Source organism: Ochotona princeps, chromosome 21 (assembly GCF_030435755.1).
Source record: "Ochotona princeps isolate mOchPri1 chromosome 21, mOchPri1.hap1, whole genome shotgun sequence".
Taxonomy (NCBI): domain Eukaryota; kingdom Metazoa; phylum Chordata; class Mammalia; order Lagomorpha; family Ochotonidae; genus Ochotona; species Ochotona princeps.
The window spans coordinates 12,687,737-12,700,066 of record NC_080852.1 but is presented as its reverse complement, the minus strand read 5'-3'; the positions used below and the strand labels follow the sequence as shown (position 1 = coordinate 12,700,066).

At 38.7% G+C, this 12,330-nt stretch overlaps 1 long non-coding RNA gene across 1 annotated transcript in view; it reads right to left on the bottom strand.

Annotated features, from left to right (window-relative positions):
• LOC131482827 (uncharacterized) overlaps positions 1 to 12,330 on the bottom strand; it is a 214,592-nt gene that overhangs the window by 192,659 nt on the left and 9,603 nt on the right. The gene's annotated exons all lie outside the window — the stretch shown is intronic.

Sequence of the window (12,330 nt, the reverse complement as noted above, 5' to 3'; positions counted from 1 at the left end):
GTCGCAAGCATAAAATGTTTTTTTTTAAATATCCTGTTTTTAAATTTAGGAGATTCATTATACAACTTAGTTACTACAGTAATAAAAATGTACTATATTCTTAAAAATTGCTGAGACTAGATTTTAAGTGTTCCTACCACAAAAAATGAAATCTGTTAGGTAATGAATATGTCTATTAGCTCAACCTGGCCATTCTGCAATACTGTACATATTGTAAAATGGTATGTATATAATAGATTGTATATATGAATATTATATATTTTTTATTATATATATATTATTATATATATATTTATAATATATATAAAGCTTTTATTTGGCAATTTAACAGAACAGGCTTATAGAGGCTACAAGAGATGAACATAAAAGATGAGTACAAACTTAGATCAGCATTCAATAATGACTTGGAACATTTCCTCAGTACTGTCATGTTTTCTAAAGATTTAGAACTTGCTGTTGATTTCATGATTCCACACTCTGCGCATACATTCAGTTGCTTACTGTAAGTGGAAAGGATCATCTGTCCAGAGCAGGCCATTCCAAAAAATTAACTTCTGTGAGCTATTAGAGAATGCTGCTGCTCCTCGATTCTGAAACATTTAATGAGCTCCTACAATTCTGAAGATACATTATTCAGAGTACAGGGCAACAAAAGAAAAAAACAGGGTGCAGGGTTTTGTTTGTAATTTCAAGAATCTTGATTGAAACCAACATTCAAATTGTATTCCAAGGGTGAAATTCTGTTTCACCAATTTAACAATTCCAAATATATTTAAAAATCTTTATGAAGTAATCCCGTTAATTTATTCATCCCTGATTTTATGTCGCACTTCATTGCACTGAATAAACAGGGAAGGCTTTAATTACCTGTACCACCCCCTACAAACCTGCTTCCCTTCTCAAGGCATTATGGCTTATCCAGGTAGCACCATACAACCCTCCCTCTCGTGCCCACTGATTGTTTTACTCCATGAACCTCATGGGACTTTCTATCTGGGACTTGCTCTTTTCCAGTAGACCTTTGTGAGCAAAGGAGAAGGCTATCTTTCCCTGTCGGAGAACACACTAGACATCTATGGATTAAATTCCTCTTTGTCTTCCTCTCATTGATACATATTTGAGTAACAACAAGAAAGAAAGATGTAGGAGCACTGGTACTGTTGATTCATTCCCCACATGCTTGCCAAGGCTCTGGATGGGTTGGCTGCAGCCAGGAACACAATCCAGACATTCCACATGGTGGCAGGAACCCAATTACTGGAGCCATCACCATTGTTTCCCATGGTCTGCATTATCAAGATGCAATTTTCAAGAGCCAGAGCTGGCAAGTGAATCCAGGCGATGTGGGACACGGGTGTCATCTTAATCACTAGGTCAAATGACTGTCTCAGTCACTTGTTTGTTGGCTTCCATAAGCTGTCATGTCACAGCAGTGTAAGAGTGAATAACCAAATGTTCAAAGTAAGGCAACTATTGGTAAGACTTTCAGAAACTTTCTCAGCAAATATACATTTGACTGACCCACTTATGTAACTGTAATGCAACATTATCAACCAACTGTTCAGCCTGAAAACAGAGGTTCTCTCCCTTTCTCCATTTCTGTTTTTATTTATCTGTTTTATTTATTTGGTTTGTTTTTAATCCTGCAGAACCTCAGCTTTGGTTATTTGGAGTCCTGACTTGATTTAACCACCTCTTCTTGCCTATATTACTCATATGAATTATAAAGTCCTTTTTAAGATTTTTAAAGTTTATTTGAAAGGCAGGGAAATGGAGAAGGGAAGAGGGAGAGGGATGCAATGGGGAAACTGGGAAGACAGGAAAGAGAGGAGGTATGTGGGAGGGAAAAGAGAAGGAAAGAGAGAGATAAAGAAAGAGGAAAGCAGAGCAGAGAGGGAGAGAAATCCCACAAATATGTTTACTCCTCAATTCTCACAACAACCAGGCCAGGCCAGGCAAACCAGGAGCCAAGAAATCAATCCAGATCTCCCATGTGGGTGGCAGAGTCCAACTACTTGAGCTGTGTGTGTCAATAGGAATGTGTGTCAATATGTGTGTCAATATGTGTGCCAATATGTGTGTCAATAAGGATGTGTGTCAATAGGAAACGAGAGTAAAAAGAGGCAGGACTCAAATGCAGGAAATCTGACATGTAATGTTAGGATCCCAAGGGACAGCTTATCCATTGCATCAAATCATTTATCCAATGTATACTCTCTTTAGAAAAATCTAGAACACATTCACTTGCCATAACATATTTCACATGGAAAAAATTAAAAAGGATTTTCATATTCCAAAATTATTTTTTCCATGTGTGGAGGGGCTGGCACAATGGTTCTACTGGCTTATCCTCCCCCTTCAAGAGCCGGGATCCCATAGGCCACCAGTTCATGTCATGGCTGCTCCACTTTCCATCCAGCTCCCTGCTTGTGGCCTAGGAAAGTAGTAGAGAATGGCCCAAAGCCTTAGACCCCTGCATCCACGAGAAAGACCTAGAAGAAACTCCAGGTCTTTGCACTGGCCTAGGTCCAACCTTCATAGCCAAAAATTGGATTACATTTTTGGGGTAGTGACCCAACAGATGGAACACCACACTCTCTCTCTCTTGGTCTCTCCTCTCTCTGTGTAACTGTGCCTTTCAAATGCAAATAATTGAACATTAAAAAAAAAAAAAAGAATGCTTTTGAGGAGCAGTGACTGCATTTACATGGAAGCACACTAAGAAAGCTACCTGCAGTGACAGGCAAGCTACCTGGCTCATTTATTTTAAAGATGCTTATTATAGCTAAGGAATTGAAGGCATTTTGGGATATATACTTACTCATGATCCCTGTTCCTTACTCTGACAGTAAAAGCACTCTCATTTATTGAGCTACTACCATAACCTCAGGGATGCTGACAATAACCTTTGCACATAGACAAAAAAGAAGAATCAGAGAAGATGGGTTACTTGCCCATTATAAAGTAGAATTGGTTTCAAAGCTCATGTTCTCCTTAATATGCATTGCCTTTCTTAAACTGTAAATGGGAGGGTACAGAAAGCATTAAGAGTATTTAGAAGTGTTCTTGGAGTAAACGGGATTTTTATAGCAGGATGGCTGCTACTTATTACCTGTTCTAATGAAAATTTTTTTATACTAACAGCAAATGCTGGCTTGTTTTTCACCAAATTTGCTGTGCATTCAAAGGAGCACAGAGCTGCAGCTTTATTGTTGTGCTCCAATTGGATACCTGAGGTTGTATGTAGAAGTAATTTAGGGATGACATTCCAGAAGAGAGTATTTGTCCCAACGAAAGTCTTGCCTGGGGCCTCTTCTTTGCTAATATAATAACAAAAATGTTTGGGGCTGAAAGTTCAACACTTTCTTTTTTCTAAAACATTGTTCAACTGACATAAATCAATTTATTTGTACTGGGTTTGAAATTCAACACTTGAGTATTTATGTATAAAAGACAAGGCACAATATCACTGCCTTGAATAATTCATGTTGTTTGCTATGGTTCTTTCAAGCCTTTCCGTTAAACCTGAAGATTAGCTTTTTCTTTCATGTTTCCTTAATCAAAGGTTATTTTGAGTCAACTTGAAACAATTCCTCAAGCTGCAGCTTTCAACCACTTGATTCAGTGTACGCTGTTGGCTCTTAAGACGGCAATATTATTCAATGCCGTAGTAAATGATGAATAGGTTCAAATCTAGAGGGCCATTTTCTGATTCCCGAGGGTCTCTTTAACATCCAATTTCCTTTTCATCAGATGTTATTTACTGAATGACTCCAATCAGCTGCTTTGGCACTGTAGCTTGCAGTGATTCTGGCAGATAACAAATGTCAGTACAGAGAGGTGAAAGACAGGAACCTCAGATTCATTAACACTGTTTCAATTTGGCTCCTCTTTTATCACACTGAGTCTCAACGGGGGGCAAGACCTTTGCTCTCCCATCTTGAGAAGATCCTTGGGGTCCCTGCGGGTCTCAAGTGTGCAAGAAACAGAAAGATGTTTAATGTCTGAGAAGGAAAGCTATCATTTATCTTAAAAACCATATTGTATTTTGTGTTTGATATGCACACCAGGCATATTAATTTAGAGTATGTCAAAGACACAGGAACAAAGATGTTAAATTAATATAAGCCTAACAGGAAAAAGTCATTCTGACTTTGGAGGTAAGCAGACTAAAGCATGAAGTCCCGGAGGGAAAACATGCAGAAGGAAAGTCACAATAGCCTTTTCTAAAGCACAGCAACCACTGGACATGAAAACAAGCGTTCTTTCAGGCTGAGCTCTGATGTAGCTCAGAATCCTTCTCAACACAACCCACCACGAAGTTACACTTCATGTTGAGCTAGTATGTCAAGGGAAAATTTTATCTGTTCCTGACCCTTTGGGAACTTCTGTCTAAATGGAGGGACAGCTATAGACAATTCAGGAAATCACCTTGGAGATAATATCCTGTTAAACACTATGTTAGGATAGTCTGACAAAATAGGCAGTTCCCACATAATTATTTCAGAATTGGTAGCAGATAGTGGTTCCTGTTACAATGGGGTTTCCATGATAGCTCAGTGCTAGTACTGTATCACATCAATTACAGATTTATTGCATAGTCGCTTCCTTCATCAATAGTTATTTCACTTCATTGCTAGCAGGCTCCTACCTGCTTTGAAATTTCTGATAGAGATTTCTATGTTGGTCCTTCTGACCTTCAGTAGTGGCTCCCTGATAACAGCCTGGGAAGTCAGCAGAGAATGGCCTAAGGCCTTGGACCCTTGCATGCATGTAAGATATCCAGAAGCTCCCTGCTCCCAGCTTTGGACAGTCCCAGCTCTGGCTATTATGGCCCTTTTGGGGAGTGAACCAGAAGATGAAAGAGCTCTCTGTTGTGTCTCTTCTACTCTCTACCTCTTCCAAGTAAAATAAATCTTTTACTTTTTTGAAAAGTTTTTTTTTTAATTTGAAAGGCAGATTTTACAGAGAGAAAGAGAGGGGGAAAGAAGTGGAGCAACTGAGACATGAACCAATGCCCACATGGGATACTGATGCTGAAGATGGAAGCTTAGTTTACCATGGCACCTGCCCAAACAGTTTTTTTTTTTAAAGAGAATCCTATTAACTTGCCATAAAATTGAAAAATACACACACATTTAAGAGGAAAAAGTAAATCAGAACTAGCATGTGTGTCCACATGCACATACATTTATGTAAAAATGTTCAAATATTTTTATTTACTTGAAAAGAGTTAGAGAAAGAGGAGGAGAGAGATCTTCCATCCACTAGTTAACTTCCCAGATGGCCACAACTGCCATGGCTGAGCCAGACAAAAGTCAGGAGCTTTACCTAAGTCTCCCGGATGGGTGGCAGGAACCCAAACACTTGGGCCATACTGCACAGTTTTTCCAGGCCATTAGCTGGGAGTGAAATCGCAGCTAGGGGAACTGGGGCACAAACCGGCATCCATATGGGTTGCCGGCAGTCCCCGAAATGCTCCTATTATAAAAAATACAAAATGACAAGTGGCAAGTGGATAGAGAACACAAAAATAGAAACACTTCAAACGAAAGTAGTATATTTACTAGTAATCAATATGCAAACTGAAATATACTATTACTTTAAAACTAGGAAATCGTAAGTTAAACTATTCATTAGTGTACTACCTTGACTGGATTATAGGCAAATTTTCTCACGCTTCAGGAGTGGCAGTATGAATACATGCTTTTAGAACAGAATTTAATTTTTAAAAAGCTGACAAACCAGTCACTGTCTTTGCCTTAATTTCATTCTGAAGAATGGGTGAAAAGTGGAAGAGGGCCTTCTATATGAACAATTCTGCTGCCAATATGGCAGATCATCAGTTAGAGATGAAAACAGAACAGCTCTAAGAACTGTGGACTGCTATCACTGCCCGCTGTTTCACAGCCACCAAGCAGGCTCTCCAGTTTGGCTGTGATCAAAATCACATGGGTGGAGTTAGAACTCTGACTTGTCGGCCCTAGGCCCCGTTTCTGCCTCTGGGCAGTGTAGCTCTGGGCTCACAGTTGAGAATGTGCCTTTCAGGAAACTTTCCATGTAATGATGCTGGTCCCAGGACCACACTTAAGAGAATCTCTGGCATAAGGACTATAAAGTACAAGTTCTTTAGAAGAGAATATTAAATGAGAAAAAGGAAGTATGGAAATCAGTACTAAAATGTATTTACTCAATAATAGAGATATTTTACTGAAATAAAAAGGACTTGCAAAATGCACAGAATAAACAGCAATATAAAGGCTAGTAAATATTTAGTTAGGTGTCTGGAAAGAATCAGGTTTAGTTAACCAAAAGCTTACTTTTATGGATATGTATATTTCTTTCAGGATCTGTGTATAAATAAGTCTATTTGCTATCATGTATAATGGGCAATGGGGCCTCTGCAAGTAAGGAAGGGGATTTCGGGGGAGGGGGTCAATAGCATTTTTTAAATGTATTTATTTGTTGTTTGAGAGGTGAGGGTCAGAAATAAATTGGTTTTCTTCCAAAATGCTACCAACAGGTGGCGCTCAAGACAAGCGCTGAAGTTTATTAGTGATATTGGGCTTTTACAGACTGAGGGTCACATAGGATAAGGGAGAAGGCTTTGGGGAGTTTACATACCAACAACAACGGGTTGACTTGAGATGACAGAACCCATCAATCGCTTCCGTACCCTTGCCTGCAAGTGTTTCTGTTTCGTATATCCAATCAATTGTTCTCCTTACAGATATCTAATCAATTGTTCTCCTACACTAGCCTTAATACTTGCTCCAGTCAATAGGATTTACACCCAAATCTCAACTCTGCCAAACAGTAATCAATGACCAAAGAACAGTCTCATAATACTTTGTTCTCATTAGTAGCCTGGACTCACCTCTGTTACCTGCCAAATGATTAAGGTTATTTTGGGTAGGATCTACTCTTTACACAAGAGCCATGCAGATCAAATCATATAAAAACTGTACGAATGTCTCATTAAAATGTGAAGAAAACCTATCCAAACTCTGTATACATGAGTTACAATGACCAAACACTCTGTTCATCTGAATTACATTGACATTCCTTTAATAAAAAAAAAAGATTGATGTATTTTTAATTGAAAGACTGAGTTAAAGAGGATAGACACACAAAAAAATCTTCCATCACTGATGCATTCCCCACATGGCTGCAACGGCCGGAGCTGGGTTGCTCTGAAACTGGAGCCAGCATGATCAGCCTGCTACAGCATGGTGCTGGCCCCCAGACTCAGTTTAGTCCTGCTGTTGTGAATTAGCTGCTAAGACTCCTTCACTCAAACATGTTCCATTTGCATGATACAGTTAAGAATAGAGTTGTTGGACAAAATGCAAAACGCCAAATACAGCATGAGCCACACTTGTAAAATTACTTTATTTGAAATTCAATTTTAACAGGGTGTCTTTTGATTTGATACATATCGGACAGTCCTACTGACTACACAGGAGGTACCGCTGCATACAACTCCTGCCATCCCGCCCCGGCCTCCCATCGCATCCCTGCGCTTGCCCTCCACACTTCACTCATCCCCTCCTTTGCACCCTCACGTTGCTCTTTCTCATCTTCATACCTTCACTTACCCAACTCCTTCTGAGCAACTAAGTCTCAGCAAATTTTAACTTAAAATGTTAGTTTCTGATGACTCCTATCCTCCATCACTATCAAAATCCACAGGAATACACACACACACACACACACACACACACACACACACACACACACACTCACCCTTTTTCCATAGAAAAGGACTAAACACTTGTTTAGAATGACCCTGTTCTTGGAGCTGAGCTATTTCCAAATGTGTAATAGTACTACATATGGTAACAGTTTCACAAAGTATGTTAATAAAGAACTACAAAAAAATCATTTAATCTAGGAAGTTTCTTCACCACTACTGAATACTGATTATATTGACACAGAAACTGACTCATTATGATGCAGTTGACAAGCACTGACGAGGGGAGAATCCGCAAAAGTGTGTTTGGCAGAGAATCTCAAGTTCAAACCACTAATAAGAAATAATCATTTTCAAGATTACCACAAGAAAATGACATTTGAGTGTCATAATACTTCCCTTCCCTGCAGAAGCAAATATTAATAAAGTTAATACAAACAAGGCAATGATATTTTAAAAAATTAAAATGTGTAGAAATATCTCATGATGGGTATTATGATAGTAAAGACCTAACATGACTAGTTGGGGTTCTAAAAATCTTTTTAGAGAATTAAGATGTTAAAATGACTTAAAGATGTAAGAAATAATGTAATGACTCCAGTTTGGATTATTCAAGAGTCACGCATGAGTGGGTATGAAATTTTTGTGATACATGTAAATAAACTCAATGATATGCTGACTTAAATCAGAGTTTGGTTTCCACAAATTTCAACAAAAGGTATAAGATACATATTTAAGCATATTTTCAGTCTAATTTGTATTCTTCCAGGCATTTATTTTAAAATAAGTCAGCTTTTTATTGGTGCTGCTGCTAATTCTAAAGACTATAAATAGCCTCAAATAAAACTGGCTCTCATGTAGTCAACCTGGGCTCTCATTTAGTTGAAATAAGCACTGAGACAGCTACATGCTATTCCGTATTCCGAGTTCACAGCCTTGGGATAAATGGGTACAACGTGACACAGAAGGTCAGGCTGGCATTGCTTGGGTCTCAGTAGGGGCTCATTTTATAGTGGTCTATTAAGAGCATTTAGCTAATTAATTTCTATAAACCCAAATTTACATGTTATCTGATAAGATTTTAGGACAACCAAGACCAGCGGAGTAATTCTTCCATCTTCCCATTTACCTCTCAATTAAGCATTTGAAATTAAGAATTAAAATGATTAAAGGAAGCAAATAATTTGTTTCTTACAAATAACTAGCTCATGAATATGTGTAAGGGTCTCTATAAGCTCTGACTTCAGTTATGTTAAAAATAGTATTGTCAAAAGGTCCAAAATAATGTACTGAGGATTAATTTAAAAACCATTCAGAGGCAATTTACCATATTGCTATTATATTTCAATTTCCTCTCTAAAACAGTCACTTGGCAAATTAAAAGGTCCTTTACTGTAAGGGCATACACCATGTGACGATCTGAGGTGACTTCCATTTGATTATGGAAAACAAAAGGTACTGTTTACTTCACTCTCTCCTGAGGGTGAACTTCTGGCTGATACCGCAGAATCAATCACGGCACAATTGAAAACAAAACCTTAAAGATGAAGTCAGCCAGGGAAGAGGATTGGAAAATCAAACAAAATAACAGGGATTCCAAAGAGCAAATAACCTTAGCAGAACTGAGAGAGAACACCAGGTACAGGAGATTTTAAACCAATTACGGGAGATTGGCCTTTTTGTGCACTGGGTTCAGTTGCTGCTTGCAATGGCAACATCCCATATTAGAGTGTTCATTTGAGTCCTAGGTGCTCTGCTTTTCATCCAGCTCCCTGCTAATGTGCCTAGAAAAGCACAGGAAATAGGCCTCTAGCATGCATGTGGAAAACTCAGATGAAATTCCTTGCTCCCAGGTTCCACCTGGTCCAGACCCAACTTCTACGAACTTTAAGGAGTAAACCAGCAGAAAGAACCACCTCCCACCTGCATTTCTTTCTCTCTAGCCCTGCTCCCCCTCTCATTGTGCCTTTTAAATAAATAAACATTTTTTTTAAAAGATAAACTAGGGGCTGGGTGGTACATAAATTTCCCAGGTAAGATTTGCAATAAGAAAATGATTATTGCAAGAAAAAAGAAATAAGCAAAAGCATTAGCCTGTTCTTTTCCTCTATCTTAAATATTTCAACAAGGCTTCAAGTTATTTCCCATTGTGTCTTTGAGTGTTATATTTGAATTTTTTAAATGAGCTATTGTTTTAAATTACTACTCATCCGTGCTTGCCCCAACCAAACACAAAAGGAAAAATAATGTTAGAATAAAACATAAGGCATATTCTTGTCAGGAAAAACTCCATTACAATACAACTATTTAACCAATTAAACTAAATTGATTTCATTCTTAACTCATGAAAAAAGAGATGTCATAATTTTTTAAAAGTCTTTAATAGACATTTGAAGCAGATTCTGCCTGATTCATATTCAATAAATTAGTAACTTATAGGAGTTTTAAGTAAATATTTCATAATTCTAAAATATATCAAGTTTCTCAGGGCTTTTGAAAAAGATTTTATTTCTTTGAAAAACAAGTTACAGAGAGAATTAGAGAGGGAGAGAATGAGGGGGGAACGAAGGGGGGAGGCAGAGAGAGAGGGGAACTAGGGGAAAGGGGGAAGGAGGCGAGGGTGAGAGGGAGAGAGAAAGAGAGGGGGAGTTGGCTACAAGAGTTGGGGCTGGGTGAGGCTGAACCCAGAAGCCTCGAATTCTATGCAAGCATTCCACATGGGTGGCAGGGAGTCCATGGACTAAGGTCAGCTTCCACAGCTTTCCCAGGTTCATAAGCAGGGAGCTGCACCGGAAGTGGAACAGTGCTTTGACATGGGATGTTGACATCACAGGATTGATCACCTGTGCTACAATGCCAGCCCTTCTGAGGATGCTTTAGTACCCGACAGAGTACACTATTCCTTGTGGTTTCCTGCCGACCATGTTTACAAATTGTTCCTTTAACTAAGTCATCCTTGAATGACCCCAGTTCCAGTGTGTCTACTGGAGAACACTGTGAATGTTTGAAAGAACTTTCCCGTAAGCTTGACCACAAAGGGATACACAATGGCAAGCAAAAGCAGGTGAGGGCACAAGGCAAAACAATTTCATTTTTTAATCTCTCAGAACATATATATAAAATGCCATGTCACTTGAAGTGCAAATAATAACGTCTCATTTTAGGAAATTTCTTACAGTAACATCTAGCTCTAGCTTTACTTATTGAGCTTACTCTCTAGAGCCACTATGATCTTTCAAGATCCAAGAGAATGGGACAAACCCTGATATATTCCTGGACACTGCCAAGAGTGTCGCTTCTTCTCCAGAGCATTACAGACCTTTTGGCAATAGGAATTCTTGTATCTTAGCCAAGCAAAGAGCGTTAAATCACAGAACCCGCAGCCTTTCTCTCCTGCCCAGTAGCTGCAACCTACTTCTAATGATTTCTGGCTCATGCACCAAAATCGATATTCAATGGATTCCAGATGGACTAGAAGAATATTCAATATTGTGCTTATAATCTGGGTCTTCCTCAACATCCAGTTCTAACCATAGATACAATTAAATCTTTTTTCTACTTCATTATTTTCTACTGACATTAAGATAAAAACACAAATACAATTTAGAAGACCCTTCACAATCCCATCCCCAGATTATCTTTCCTATTTTACTTTTGGTCACTTAGTGCCCTTCCTCATCAATAATCTGTCTATATTCAAACGTCATGGAGGTTCAGGTCATCTCTGAACACCAAAGAAAGAGAAGAAACCAATATTCATGAACAACTATGATGAGTTACCTACTATGCCCAGGTTTTGTTATATACTTATTTAAGCTACACAACTGGTAAGCAGACTTGAGACACTCCTGCACATTAAGGAACTTAATGGTAAGAATCAATGAGTAATGGAGAAGTAGAAGAGCTGGATCTAGTCTTGCTGACATGGTGTGATCGCCAAGGCTCAGACCTTTCATTATTTAAAATCTCCAAACTTGAATGCTCTTTCTCACCTTCTCCACATGGTAGAAAATTCTAATGCAATAAAGCAAAGCCTGGATTTTCATCTCTCTTGAATTTTCAATGGCTGTGGTCCAGTTTTTTCCCTTCTTTCCTTAGCAGCACTTGTAATACTTCTATCACAGTTCTTATTATATGACCTTCTTGATACCTGCATTGGTGTCTGACTATAATCACTAATTATATGAGTTGTTTTGAGAACCAGGATAAATGTGTATCAATCCTCTTTAATTTTAAGCTCTTGCACAGTCTAATATAAGAGCTCGATTAATATTTGATTTAAAAAAGAAAAATTTGTGTTGGAACTACAGATTGTCCCATCACCACCACCACCTCTGTTGTTTTTTTTTTTAATTATTTGAAAGCCAGAGTTACAGAGAGGGAGTCATCCATTGCGGATTCATTCTCCAAAAGGCTATACTGTCCAGGACTGGGCCAGGCTAAAGCCAGGAACTGGGAGTTTCAGTCGGGTCTACCATGTGGGTACAGGGACACAAGCACTTGAATCAGCCTCCACAGCTTTCCCAGGTACAATAGCAGGAAACAGGATCAGAAATAGAGCAGCTGGAACAGGAACCAGCATCCAAACAGGACGCTGGCACAGCAGGATGCAGCTTAACCTGATATACCACAGGACT